Source organism: Centrocercus urophasianus, unplaced genomic scaffold, assembly GCF_019232065.1.
Source record: "Centrocercus urophasianus isolate 14NV4802_14NV808 unplaced genomic scaffold, USGS_Curo_1.0 seq_11, whole genome shotgun sequence".
NCBI classification, from domain to species: Eukaryota; Metazoa; Chordata; class Aves; order Galliformes; family Phasianidae; genus Centrocercus; species Centrocercus urophasianus.
In genome coordinates, this window is record NW_024884253.1 from 82,425,034 (window position 1) to 82,438,303 (window position 13,270).

The 13,270-nt window shown below is 42.7% G+C and overlaps 1 protein-coding gene across 1 annotated transcript in view; it reads right to left on the reverse strand.

Annotated features, from left to right (window-relative positions):
- The window catches only part of NEDD9 (neural precursor cell expressed, developmentally down-regulated 9), a 90,321-nt gene extending 77,324 nt beyond the window's left edge, over positions 1–12,997 (reverse strand). The window contains exon 1 of the mRNA XM_042833999.1: positions 12,875–12,997. The gene's annotated coding sequence lies outside the window, so the exon portion shown is untranslated. The remainder of the gene's footprint in view (positions 1–12,874) is intronic.
- Positions 12,998–13,270: the final 273 nt, after the last annotated feature.

Genomic DNA, 13,270 nt, shown 5'->3' on the forward strand with positions numbered 1-13,270 from the left:
TACCAGTTTTTTGTTCATTTGCTTTCAGCAACTCTGCTTTTGCTTCTGAGTAGAAATTTTATTTCTAGCCCAGGAGAGAGGACAGTATGTAGAGGAAGTCAGAACGGCCAAGACAAAACTACAGAAATTCCTACTGCTGAGATCTCTACTTCGTGCCCGTTTACCAAACTTTTATATCCATCATAGTTCAGACAGCAATAATAAGGTCAGGCATCAAGATGTTGAAGCCAATAGCAGCCAGCTGAGTCAAATAAAGAAGGATGGAAGGAGCGACTCAAATGGTTGAAGAGCATGAGATAAGCTGATAAATTCTGGGGTAAAATGCAGGATAGGTGATATATAGGGGTTAAAAGAAGATAATAAAATTAATGGTGATCAATATAGTTTTTGAAAAGTGTATCATGTCAAAAATCAATGTGCTTTTTGTAAGTTGTCACCTGTTTATTTGATAATGGTAATGGTTTTTATATTTACTTAAATACACATTTCTATATGAATTTCTATAAAGCAAGTATTTGGTTCCAGATGATATTTGGAGTCACAACAAGGCAAGAAATATAGAAGATGAATTCAAGACATTAATTGAATTGCAATCTGGCAGATAGTCAAAAGTGCTAAAGAGATTGCAAAGGGGGAATCATTCAGAAAGGACACTTTTGACAGATGCACCAAAAGTCTCAATCCTTGGCTCAGAGCTGCTCAGTCCCTTGGTTTTTGGCATGAGAACAAATACTGTATTTCATTAGGCAAAGAACATGATGATACAACCAGTAATGAAGTGATTTTAGGACAGCGTCAAGTACAAAACTGTTTTGTCTGATAAACTCATCTCATAGAAACAATGTGCATTTAAACTGCCGGTCAAATTCGAGGTACTTTCAGACTATAAGTGTGCTTTTAGTCATACTATATAGACAGTGTTTTGCAAACCAGAGACTTAGCCAGGCCCGTTGTTATGATGGGCAATCAGCTAAACACGCGCTCCCTTTGTGATACAGTACACCTGAAAGCAAATGCTTACTGTCTTGTTGAGTAAAGGTCAAGGAGGTGATATTTCCATGTGCACCACGTCAATATTGAAATACCAAGTCTGCTTTTGGTGTTTACACATTTTAAAGGGATATTGACAGATGGACGGAGAACAGAGCATGAGCATAGGTTGAACCGTGCTGTCTAAAGAGAGGTGAAAGAGGCTAAGTCTGTTTAGTTCGTGAAAGATGAGGTTTGATATTCTGCCACCGGTACCAAAAAGCAAAGGGGTTTATTTAATTAGATGTTGAGGGTGGACAGATTCAGATTAGAAAACAGGCGACTAAAAATGTCTTTTGTTTTCAGTGTCAGCAGCCAACCACTTACTTTGGGATGTTGGGTTTGTCTGTCAGGTTAAGTCTATCAGCAGCAAGAACGGAGTCTTTTTGAAAAAAGATAGGATGCTGGTAAGCAAATTTGTGTGAGGTGCATGTGTTATGATGAAATGGTTTTAACAATTTTGAGTAAAGACAGTGAATGTCTGGAAACAATCCCAGTGTTACAGGCAGTAGCGCAGTGAAACTTGGTTTGATCTGAGCACTGCAGGTAGAGATGGCAGAGCAGGCAGCAAGAGTCGTCTTTCAGCTTGCAAACTGAGGGTGAAGCTCCGTGGAGATGCTGCTGCTAACTAGAGCAAGCTGCCTGGTATACCATGTTTGGCTCAGTCCTCTTGCTAACTTGGAGCCTTTCAGGATCTAACGAGCCCTGAAGCTCTTTCACTGTGGCTGTTGATCTGAAGACAGTCTTTCAAAATGATGGTGAAAGAATAAAGTTCTTTAATACAAAGGGAATTAACAGTGTGTCTCTTGCATGGGTTTATGACACACTGATTATTTGATGTCGATTTACAGTTGATTTTCAAATCTGGCATGTCATTCAGTATATAAATCTTGTATAATGTAATAGCTGCCAAATTAAAATCAGAACAAAGCACGAGATGAAAATTCTGTCTAGGTAGACATTTTATAGGTGATAATATAGCAGTAAGTGCATTGCAGTCATTGAAGAAAGATAGAAAGGGAAACTCTTGGCTCCCTTTCTGCTACTCTGTGGGAAAGAGAAGTTCTGATAAAGACTGAGAAGTAACCAAGATGCTGTACATGTATACATAAGGATCAGAATAAACTTCCTGGTCCACAGTGGATTGTGAATCCTAGTTTTGGGAGTAGCAGTTGGTCAGTGACTAAGAATACTGGCTTATATGCATGCAAAGCAAAAATCATCTTCAGTCTGAAGCTTTCTTCTCACTTGAATGTGTTAGCAGTTCAATCATTAGATGTCTGTCTGCACTGAGATGCAAGATGTGGCATCTATACGTTAGGCAGTATTTACAGCCTGAAAATCTATTCCTTGCTGGCTTAGTGAAATATTCTGTGGGCTGGAAGAAGTGTGGTAGCAGGCATACCTATCTTTACAATATGTTTTAAATGAAGCAATTGCATTTTGAAGAATGTGCTATGTGGTGGGGATAAAGTAGGAGTGAGAGTCAGGGGGTCACTGACCTCTCTGATAGAGAGATAGAAACTGAAAGAGGGGAGTAGAGAGTTGTTAATCAACATAGAAATAACTGCCTTTTTCATAAATAGCCTGCCCCCACCACCACTGAGATCAGTGTGGGCAATTTATGAGGCCCGTCGGGCATATGAGAAGCATAAAGATGTAATATTGTATAAATATCTGTCCTGTATGTGAGTGACTTGTACCTGCTGAGGCATCATGGGCCAGAAATGAGTACCAGCAGCCACTGGTACCACTAACTCAAAAAGCCTCTGGATCCCTTTTGAAGGCCTTCCTGTTACTTCCAACAAAAGCAACAGAGAACAAGCTTTTCTCTTACAGGTAGCATGTAATATATCTCATCTTAGTTGTGACTGTTTGGAGGCTGGAAGAAGCTTGACTTTACATCTATTTTTTGCTCAGATAAATTTCCAAAATTGGATAAATTTTACCTGTAGAAGGACTTCTGAAGTCAGTATGATTGTGCCTATGCTAGGATCGAAATTTTGATGGGGTCATTTTCTTTTGCCATGTGTTTGTCTTTGCAGCTGTGCTAGCCAAAGTATAGAGAAGGTTTAAGGGCTGTGGTCATGCATCTTTCTTTCATAGCACTTGCATTAACATTTAGAAGTTGTCTAAGAGGCATGGTTTCCCAGGGAAATACTGGTGGAAGGTGGATGGTTGATCTTGATGAACTTGGAGATCTTTTCCAACCTTGGTGATTCTATGATTGCCCATATGCTTGATCTGATTAATGGGACCTATTGATAAAAGCTTGTTTTGTCAAAATTGCTTGCTTGTGTTGGCATTCCCAACCACTGTATCAGCATCTCACAGAGAAAACTCCAGTGCTGACTTGTTTGGGTCAGCTGGGGAATTCAGCACTCTGCTTGCCCACACTCATAGGCTGACACTGACTCTTCATGTGACCAAGGCAAGTGGCATGGCTCAGAGATGGAGGGATCAGCCACGATAAAACTAAGTAAAAGAAGTGGAAACGTGGACAGAAGGAGGTGAGATCTTCAAACAGCACCAAAATGAGTGCTGAATGGGGCGGTCAGCAATAGCCAATAGGTTGGCATATTCACTGAGAGGATACAGGAGGTGGACATGCAGCATTTCTTCAGACTTATGTACTCAAAAAGCTGTCTGTTATTTCACTTTCCCTCATGAAAGCTAATGTTTATCTCCAAGACCTGCTTGTCACTTAAATCTCTATACTACTACGCCTCGATCACTGAGGCAATGAGAGAGAGGTTGTTTTACAAGAAAGGCTTAGGGTGGATTGACACCGATTGTTTTATTTGTGGAGGCAAAAAGTGCTGAAGATTGAAGGAAATAACTGAAAGAAGAGGAAATGAAAGCTTATTCTAATTTCCAGCCTCAGCACACTACAACCCAGGCTACACCCGTTTTCAGAGTGTGGGAACAATGCTGTCTGTCATCTGAAGTCCTTCGCCCTTTTCTGTATGATGTTTCCCCAATGAGGGTGTGTGTGGGGGTCACCCAGCCTTCCGTGGCTCAGGCTCAGCTCAGGGACTGCACTGCAGCAGGGTCCTGGCCAGGGTGAGCTGGTAGCAGCTGAGAAGAGCAATCCCACCCTTCCTCCCACTTTGTCGGCATCGCCTGCTGGGAGCAGCCGGCTGCTGTGCTGCTCTCTGTCCAGCCTCCCACATGGCTATTTTTAACATGGATCAGCATCTCGATTCCCTTCATGTGGCCTCACGCTCTTGCCAGGAAAAACGGACTATGAAGCTACAGAGTTAACCTCAGCATCTTCAGTGAGAGCAGGCTCCCTGCCTGCCGCCCATCTCCATCTGCTCTGCATGGCAGCACCCCCTGCATGGACAATGTCCCGAGGTCAGTGCCTGGCACGCATTTCTTTACCTGTGCTGGAAGCCCTTCCCAAAGTAATGTGAAAGGCTTTTCTCATTTTTGTGGTGCATGAGTACAAGCTTATACTGCTCAGCACAGCATGTGTAGGCCTGGGATCACTGAAAAGCTATTCTATCCCACAATACATGCATTACTTGTAATGTCTGCTAGTAGAGTCAGGTATTTTCCTTTTCATGAGAAAATCATGCTTTTCATTGTGAAATTTCACTCAGTTTCTTCCTATAACCCTCAAGCCTGTAGTACCCAAGACAAGAAAGAATTTCTGCTTGTAAATAATTAAGATTTACAGAACTGTGGGAATAGAACTCTAAATGGGAGACTGCACCAGAAGTGCATTTCTGTGTGGAGTTTGAATACGTTATTCCTGAGTCTGACTGTGCTGACCACAACAGACTCCAAGCATAATCCATCCCCCAGCTGAAGTTAGTAGGGGTAGGATCCATCCCATCTCACTTGAAAGGTCAGCACTATACATGGCTGTATCCAGAGCAGTCAGACAGACTCCCTTTGTAGTCAGGAGAGTAAATGTGTTTTGGCACGCAGTCAGAACTATTTTAGATTTCTGTCTAAAGATGTGGACAGACTTCTCTTGGTGGGCGGTCAATCAGTTGCCAATAATGAGTTCAGGTTTGGATATCTACATCCCAAGGCAGCTGATATGTACCTTCAAACTTTCCACTTACTGGCTCCAGATCAGATCTTGGTAGATCAGCATTTAGTCCTGACTGCTCACGTCATTGTGACGATGACCTTTTGAGTTGTTGCTTCATTACATCTTGAACTAAGTGAATATGATGCTAGTGGAGATGCATAATTTACCAACTCTCTGCATTCTTGCCAACTGTTCAGTGACGTCTGCCAGCTCTTCTGTGACTTTCATGACAAATTACAGATTACAGTACAAGATTCACAGAATAATTCAGGTAGGAAGGGGCCTCTTGAGCTCACCCAGCGGCACCTAGCCAAACTCCTGCTCAAAGCAGGAGTCAGAACAAGTCACTCAGGGCTTTGTGCAGTTGATCTTTGAAGTCATCAAGGGTGAAGACTGCATGACCTGTTGCTGCTACTTGCTCCACTCTCTGCTTGGCTGTGCATATGGGGAAAATTACTTTCCTCACATCATGTCAGAACATCTTCTATTGCAGCACACAGCAGGCACTGCTGGCTCTTCCAGGGCTCCCAGGTCCCTTGCAGCAGGCAGTTGGTCCCCCACCTGTGCTGTTTGGTATGATTTTTGGCAAAAAGCATCAGAGGGACTGGGAGTTGTGGTGAGAGTTAGCAGTCATTATTATTATTAGTTATCATTAAGCCACGTATTTAGAATAACGTCAGAGATCAAAAGTTCATTGGTATTTTTTGGGAATATTTTCCTAAAACAAAATGCTCACTGGCATTTATTATTTAGTTGAATCCTGGAAAAAAAGAATAAGGAGCCTGATGTGGAAACTTTAATAGCTCAAATAAAAAGAACAGTTAATTATATTTTGGGAGATGTTGGTCTTTTCTTTTTGGCATGAAAGCTGTGAAGTGCTGAGGTGCTCAGGCTTGTTGTGTGCAGGCTTTTCTTGTCTTTCTGGCACTCAGCAGTGCAGCATATGAACAACCTGCTGCTGCTGTTGTATTCAGCCTTGTGACTCCCTTGCAAAGCAGGAATGAATTGTACTCACTGTTTGAAAGGGAGAAGCTCTGGTGCAGAAACTCAGACACTTCTTGCCTAATTTTAGCTGCCAGAAAATCAAGCCTCCAAACCCAGGCTGGCAAACCACAATCCCTCCAGAAAGGGAGAAACAAGTTTCTCAATTGATTCCTTCACTTAATCTCTTTCCTACCTATTTCAGAATAATTAGTCTTAATTACTAGTTTTTAATCAAGGCCTGAGGCTAAAAATCTCAGCTTGGGTTAAGTTTGGATATTACCAGGTAAGTGCTTCTCCCTCCAACTAGCCACGGGGAACATAGAATCATTCTAGGATTTTCTCCAAATTAAGCAATCCTTCAGACCATCCCTTGTGTTTCCTGAAAAATACCTTGGAGACACTGGGGGCTGAGGGAGGTGGTGAGCAGACAGTTGTCCCTCTTTTCCATCAGTCTTGCTTTTGGCAGGACATTTGCTCTCTGCTAATGTAGATTCATGGTTGCTGTGGAGTTGGGCTTGATATTTCCATTCCTACTACCTTGCATCTGTGAGTGGTCTGGGCAGTGGGGCAAAAAACACTCCCATTGTAAAGGACACTGTCCTATGTCAATGGAGAAATATTGCTCTTTAGCTGATAGGGTGCTTGGAATTTCTTTCAGTAGAAACAGTACTAAAATACTCCTCATTTCCACTTCTTTGCTGCTGATCTTGACTACTAATTTCAGTGATACACCTCTGCGGGCTTCTAGGTGAAACCCAACTGCAGGCAACTTTTGCTGGAGGTTAGGGCTTTGGGTTTTTGCTTTATGTGGTTCTCAAGAGACGAGCTGAATTCTCACACTGGGAGTAAAAATTACCAGTGTGTGTGCAGTACAAAGCAAACTGTTGGCATCCTGGGACACGAGCTATCAGTTTTATATCTAGCCTGTGGGGGTCCTGGCTGGGTTGCACTATTCACAGGTTTGACTAAGAGAGCACTTCAAACAAAGAAACTTCAATACGGAACAGAATCTTTGATCTCGTTTTCCTGCATATTGAAAAGCTCTCTTGCACAATCAGCTCATAGCAGCAAAAAGTGCTACAGGCTCCTATTCCAAGAGCCAGCCCCTGCCCCAGCTTTTCCTCAAAGGCGCCTCAGTGTTTTGGGTAGAAGAGTTGTGCGGTAACCTAAATGACAGCAAGTCTCAATTAAGATTTAGTTTGGAGGTTAAAACTATTCAATGATTTAGTCTCAGGGATTAAGGAAAACAAAACCTTACCGACGGCTGGATAAAATTCGCATTCCTTTCAATTGTGATCATCCTACATCAAGGAAATGTTTGAAATGCTGGCAGTCTCCTACGATATGCCTGTGAAAGTTATTATATTGCTTTGAGTAATTTCAGAAAAAGGAACCAAAAGCTACAGCACGAATGCGTTGTATAAATCTTCGTTGGGTTCACTGCTGTTTTTATAAAAATAGTTTGATCAGTGCTGGGTCCCAGTGGGTGACCTTTAAAGAGACCACATCAAATGGAGGGGCAGAGCTGTAGATCTCCACCTCCATGCTGGCTCTTGACAAGTGTGCCTCTAGACAGCTATGTCATCTCTAGCCATAAAATAAACTGAAGAATGTCTGTGTTGCTAAAGAGTGAAAAAAAAAGGAACCCTTTCCTCCTCTCTGCTGGAGTAACCACGTCCCTAGGCTGCAGGGTGAGCTGCTCACCTGCATGGGGGAGTAAGGGAGCATGAAACCTCCCTCTTCCTCACTTTGAGTGAAAGGGTCCTGGGACAGAAGTCATAGTTACATGGCACCTTTAGTTGGCTGTTTAATTAGTGTGAGAACAGTATTATTTGCTAGTTACATCTATCAGCAGCAAACTCTTAATCCTGGAGGAAGGGGAATGATTTTCAGAGGGGCCTTCTGAAGCATAGAAACTCCTAGGATATGTATATGGGATAGTACATCCCCAGAGATGCTCCTTATTCTGAGTATTTATGCTTAAAGGAGTAGTTCAGCACGACATTAATGGTGAGGGGCTTTTTTGGTGAGACTGCACATCCAATACTTAAACTAGGTAAATTATGCATTGATTATTGTGGTGGAAAATCTGCTTAGGCATTTTCTTTCCTTTGTCTTCAATGTTTCTTGTTGTTGTTGCAGCTTAGAAAATCTTGTTCTTGCCGCTTTTAATCAGGAAGCTGAGCAGAAATAATCAACACTGTAGTTACACAATGGTGACTTATTTTTAGAAATATATGCCAGGGAAATATGAGACAAAACAAAATTCTGCAGGGGTGTCCTGTGTTGAGTCACTCAGAGGTTTGTTTTGGCAAATAAGAGTTCATCTGATGGCACATGTGGAACAAGCCATTACTTGAAGGAAGATGAAGTGTTAATGAAAGTGGATGTGTTTCCTTTTAGCTGCATTTTGGATTCATGTCTATGACAAGGAGCAGCCAAGGCTCTTTCTGTACTTGTCAATCGCATGCTGCTACGTGGTGGCCAGTTGCTCAAATCAGATTGCTCAGAATGGTTTCATGGCAATCGTTTGCTGTCAAAAATGTACGTTTCCAATCAAGAGCTTTTCCCACTATTTTTCTTTGGGACTTTTATCCTAAGGCTATTAAAATGTCTGTGTGAGTTCAGGAAAGCTCTGTGATGAAGGTACAGAGTCTGAGTGGCAAAGGGAGGTTCAGAGATGAGGATGCTTTGTGGCCACATCCTCCCCTGTGAGCAAATTCCTGCACCGTCACAATATGTCTCAAGACATGACGTGAAACTGATGAAGAAGTGACAGGCTGATGCATCACAAGCAGTCAGGCCAGACAAGGCAGCCTCTTTCAACTTAACAACCAGAGTAACTGAGTTCATTTTTTGCAATTTGGATGATTTTGTAAAATAAGATCCCTTTCCCCTTCTTTAATTCTCTTCATGATCACATGAAAATATACTCTCTTCAGCTATTTTAGTCCTTAATACTGCTTTTCATTATCTAGAAGAACCCTTCAGTTCTTTTCTAGTAGCAAATGATAAGAGGGAAAAAACTACCATGGGGAAGGGGAAAAGAGCACAGACCAGCTCTGGTTTAAGCATCCATTAAAAACCACAAAATCCTCCAGAGTTTTTACTGTCCTAACTGAGCGCATAGATACTGCAGTCATTTCCATACAACAGGTGATGTCTAGAAAGCAAGGTTAGGCTTTCTATGACAGGTAAGTAAAAGATAAAGCAGCAGGCATGCACTTGTTGGAATGCCCAATTGGGCAGTGCAACCCCCAGACAGCTCGAGCACTGGATAGAAAGATCTCCATCAGTGGTTGGAGGAAAAAAAAGCAGATATTTATCTGATTTTTCCCCAGCAAAACTTACTAGCAGCTGGGTTTCATCTAAGCATCTGCTGAGGTGTTGAAGGAGATGGATTTGCAGCTGAGCTGTGACGAGTGTGTCACTTGTGTCTTCCTTGTTATCCCGGGGTCTGTGCTCTATCTCAGCAGTCTTTCCAACAGGAATCCTGGATGGATCATTTACAGAGCATGCTGTGCTTACAGCTTTTTTTCTGAACTGCTCTCAAGCGCCATGCAGAAACAATCACTGTGTTTTAATCAAAGGGATTGTGAAGATAAATTGAAGATTTATTTTTTTTCCCCTGTTGTACAATGGTCTGTCTATATCTCCTAGGAATCTTGTTATTCAGACTTCTTTTATTACTGCTGAGAGTGGAGAATTGTTGGCCTGGCCTTAGGTGGGTTGTCACAGGGTCTGAGAACAGCTTACCAGATGCTTCAAACCAAATAATGGCAAATGAAGTCCTTGTTATGCCATTCACAGACAAAGAATAGTCTCTGCTTTTCAGTTTGTTCCCCAGATGCTGTTGGGAATGTTTTAAATATTTGGTATTCATGATATACTGTTTGGTTAGTGTTTGATTCATTCAAATAGTTTTCCGCTGAGTAGCAAGAACAATAGTTTCCAGTTTCAATTCTTGAAAGTGCAAATGTAATATTTCTTTGAAATGCTGATATTTGCTTAAAAGATGCTGCTTCTGGTAAAATGCCTGCCATTAAGCTTGTATGTTAGTGAACTCAGAAAGTAGTTTGTTCTAAAAGAGCAAATACAGGTGAAAGAAAGCCAGCAAAAATGATTTTGTGAAAAATAACATCTAAACACACACAAGCAACAACAAAATGCTGTAACCTACAACCAAAGATATTTTGAGTAGATGTGGAATATTAACTATTCTTATCAATTCGCCCACCGTGGTTACGTGGGACAAGCTCTACCACGTGCAGATAAAACCCATAGGTTTGGATTTAGCAGAAGGTAGACTCGATGTTTTAGTGCCTTGGGAGGTGTTAGGGCAGCCAGCAGATGCATTTTCAGCAATAGTCCCTTCAGGTCTGTGGTTCTCTGTGGAGTACCACATAGATTGGAGCTGTGGTAGGAAAAAAACTTGCTTTGGGGTTGATTAGAATGACTGGCAGAAGGAGCTGATGGGATTGTTAGGAGAGTGAGACACCTTCCCCAAATTACTTCACACTTCCTCATCCCCTTTCCCTCTTGAAACACCAGATTCTCCCTTCCCTATTTACACTCCTCTCCCCTCTTGTTGCAGGCTTGAATTTTGAATGTTCCTGCTGCAAGCTGCTGTGTTTCACTAACCATCCAAGCTTGGTCCCAGCCCATTCATTCATCTCCAGTACCAGAAGCAGACAAGCCAACAGCACCTGGTTTGGAGGGAGTGTCAAAGCTGTTCCTAGGAGGAGGCAGTGTGGCTTGTCTGGTGAAGCACAAGCTGTTGTTATCTGCCTTACTTTGTTTTTCTTAGTAGCAGACCAAAAAAAAAATCCATATTCCAGACATTTAGCTTCAGCACAACACTCCCTTGACCATCCTTGGTCAAGCTTAGGCTCCTGTTTATATGACATTCTTAACAGCACATGCAGCTTTAATTGACCCTGTGAAGATCATAGAACCATAGAATCATAGAATGGCCTGGGTTGAAAAGGACCGCAATGATCATCAAGTTTCAACCCCCCGCTATGTGCAGGGTCACCAGCCACCAGACCAGGCTGCCCAGAGCCACATCCAGCCTGGCTTTGAATGCCTGCAAGGATGGGACATCCACAGCCTCCTTGGGCAACCTGTTCCAGTTCATCACCACCTCTGTGTGAAAAAATGTTGCTTCACAGGAAGCCTTGGCACCGTAAGTTGAATTTTCTATCTTTCTGTTATTTTCTAGAGAGGAGTGGTTGATACAGACTTCAGCAACTTCAGCAACCTACAGTGAGGTTGCCGAGGGTTGCTTTTTGTGAAGCTTGACCACTGTGCAGGTGTTTCCATCCTTATGTTTTCCTCCTGACTGTGTAGGGACAGGACAGTAAAAGGACTGGGCCCTTCTTTAGTAATTCATGGGGTGTTGCTCAGCTGAATTACACTCTATGAGCATTTTATCCAAGTATAGCTTTTTTACTGAGGCAATGATTCCTTGAAATAAGGTGAAAGCAGACAGAATGATTCACTTTCTGCTTACAATACGCAGTGTCACCCAAGGCATATCCTATTGCCGTATCCCATCGCCCCAACTGGTGTTTCTCAGAGGCTGGCTGGGTGGTGCAGGAGGCCATGTCATATTTCCTGAGTGTTTGTGTGCAATCACAGATGAGCAGTGAACATCTGCAGAAAGTGAAAGAGCTGTGCACCGCTGACACAGCTTTGCAGTCGTTATTCAAATAATGCTCGCAGATGCTTCTTAGCTCGGTTTTTTTTCTGCTTCTTAAATCCCAGCAGCATTAGAAAACACCTTGTCCAACACCACAGGCTAGCAAAGCAGTGATCGTTTTCTCTCAGAGTGGTCAGGCACTGGAATGGCCTGCCTAGGGAGGCGGTGGAGTTGCCCTCCCTGGCAGTGTTCAAGAGGTGCCTGGATGAGGAGCTACGAGAGATGGTTTAGTGCTTGTGGTAGTGGTGGTGATGGGAGGACAGTTGTACTAAATGATCTTGTAGGTCCTTTCCAACCTTGTGATTCTGTGATTCTATGTTATGTTCCTCAGCCATTATGAATCGTATATTAAGCACACACACACACAAAAGCATGATTGAAATTCAGCCACATGAAAATCTCTAGGCTAGAAAGCCTAGGATTGAACAGGAATGTTGAAACAGGCCTATCTACCTTTTTGCAAAGACCAATCTCTTCTGTCTTGAAGACTCCATTTTAAAATTATCTTTGAGCTTTCTCACATGCTAAGGCTCTGTTTAGAGAACTGCCACTATGCCTTGATGTATCCACAAGTGCCTGAACTAGACTTCACTGTATATTCAGCAGTAAAAAGGAAATGAGAAACTTCCTGTCTGATAAATACAATAGATGAGATAATTAAATGCTGATGATCTGTTTGGTTACATGTAGCTTTCTTGGAGTAAGGATGGCCTTCTCCAGAACAGTTAATAGTGTTTCCTCTCAGCACAGCAGGTGGATGGGCTTTGGCCACTCAAACAGCTCTGCAAATAAATCCACTGCTGTCAGGCAGCTTCCTGGTTCACCTTTGGAAATGATTACAAGCGAAACAAGTCTCTGTATAGAACTTAGCAGTAGCAGAAGAGTGGCAAGAGGTAAATTGCAGCAGTCGGTTGTCAGTCAGAAGATATTCCTCCAGTAAAACAGCCTGTGGCAGTAAAATGGCAAATAATGCAGCCTTCACAGAGCTTGCATGAGCTGACAGGGTTACTCAAACCCCACTGTGCTGGTGCTCAGCTAAGCCCAGAGGGACCCAGCTGAGCTCGGGCCATGTGGTATTGCCTCTCAAAGCAAGGGGAGCAGATGGGGTCACTTACCTGGCCGGGGATGCTCCAAAATCTCTCTGCAGACCCTTCCCAACTCGTTCCTTGGGTTGGTAGCCTGAGAAGGCTGTGTCCTCCCAGTGGTTTGTTGGGCAAGAGTTGGTTGTAAGAGTATGCTTGTACTCGGTCTCCCCTCTTTCTTGTAAAAGAGAGAAACCGCAAATGTTGTTCTTCCGGTTTTAGTCACTTCCTTTCAGCTTGGAAACCTTGTTTTTTGACAAGATCTCACAGACATTTAGGCTGAGTGCGCCTTGAATAAAGCAGCTCATGTGTAGAGTTCTGCAGTCTCCTTTAGGTACCGTGTTTGGTGTAGCTACCCCATGAAATCATTTCCAGATATTTTCTCATTTGGCAGCCATAATTCCTGAGAACGTTGCTTCAGTGCTACAA